The following is a 2104-nucleotide window of genomic DNA, read 5'->3' as shown; positions in this document are numbered from 1 at the left end:
AGCAACACGGTAAATACTGACATAAGCACGAATATACACTAAACTACACTTACACAAACAGACAGACATGCATATATGTATATACACATACTAGAATGAGTATAAAAACGCATAAACAAATATAAACACATGCAAACATACATGCATACAAACAATCAAATGTAAACGCGCACGCACACAGGCCAACATATTTACACACAAGCATACATGTACAACGTAGCATAATTATACACATATTCATATGCCAGACCATATATATATATATATACAACGGAATTCTTCCAGTTTCCATCTACCAAATCCATTCACAATGCATCGGTCGGTCCGAGGTTATACTAGAAGACACTTACCCAAGGTGTCACGCAGTGGGACTGAACCCGGAACCATATGGTTGAGAAGCACATGCCTACGTCATGTATGAAATAGGGAGAAGTAATGAGTTATATACATTAATTTATTATAAGCTTACAGCTGTTTCAGATCTGTATTCGAGTGCTTTCATTAATCAATTCTATCATTCGATCGATAGATCGATGGAAAATGTAGGGAACGACCTTCACAATGACATCGCCTTGAGAGACGAAACAAATCAAAACACACACACGCACACACACACACACACACACACACACACACACACACACACACACACACACACACACACACACACACACACACGGATGGATGGATGGATGGATGGATGGGTATAGATACATACAAATGTAGATATGCTGTTACAGAAATACACACAGACATAAATAAATATACACTTCCATGTAAATGAAAATACATTCCCAGACATATGAAAATAAATATAGATACACCTACACACACACACACACACACATACACACACACAAGTCTATTTGAATAGATATACATGCCTACAGAAAAACTTATATTTATGTACACTAACACACACAGAGGATTATATGAAGGTAGACGCACGCACGTGACTATATATATATATATATATATATTCACACACGCCAAACTATATTAACATATTCGCCCACATGCATACACACACACATAAATATGACATGTACATAAACATATACATCACAGACACACACAAACACATTATAAATGCACAATAAACAAACACACACAATGACACATTCTTACATACATATATGCACGCATAATGGCCAAAATTTATACACAGATACACACACTGAAGTACATACGCACAATAATAATAATAATAATAATAATAATAATGATAATAATAATAATAATAATAATGATAATAATAATGATAATAATAATGATAATAATAATAATAATAATGATAATAATAATAATAATAATAATAATAATAATAATAATAATAATAATGATAATAATAATAATAATGATAATAATAATAATAATACCACCACCACCACTACTACTACTACTACTACCACACCAACGCTACTAGTACTACTACTACAAATACTACTAGATATAATACTACTACCACAACAACATTTTGTGGGTATGTGTGTGTGTGTGTGTGTGTGTGTGTGTTACGTGTGTGAACATGTGTGTATATGTTTATAGATATCTGTGTGTAGGTGTATATGTGTGTGTGTGTGTTATGCGTGTATACGTATGTAGATATCTATGTCTACGTGTATGTGAGTGTGTGTTATGTGTGTGAGCATGTGTATATATGTGTGTACGTGTGTGTTTATATATATATATATATATATATATATATATATATATATATATATATTTGTTTGTGCATATGTGTGTGTGTGAACATGTGTGTATATGTGTGTACGTGTATGTATATATATATTTGTTTGTTTGTGTATATGTGTGTATGCGTGGATATATGTGTGTTCATTGTGTTTGTCTATGTGTGTGTGTATATGTGCGTGTGTAGCTGTGTATGTGTGTGAGTCTGTGTGTGTGTATGTGTGTAAGGGGAGTGGTGTTTATGTTTAAGTACACATCCAGCAAGAAATGCAACGAACTATAACAAAATTTCCACTGCTACAGACTGCACAGGCCAAAAAGAAATCAATACACCACATTTAAGTGTATATATATATATATGTGTGTGTGTGTGTGTGTGTGTGTGTGTGTGTGTGTGTGTGTGTGTGTGTGT

This window comes from Octopus bimaculoides, chromosome 15 (genome assembly GCF_001194135.2).
Source record: "Octopus bimaculoides isolate UCB-OBI-ISO-001 chromosome 15, ASM119413v2, whole genome shotgun sequence".
Lineage (NCBI taxonomy): Eukaryota > Metazoa > Mollusca > Cephalopoda > Octopoda > Octopodidae > Octopus > Octopus bimaculoides.
The sequence above is the reverse complement of the archived record's forward strand: the minus strand, read 5'-3'. Positions refer to the sequence as shown.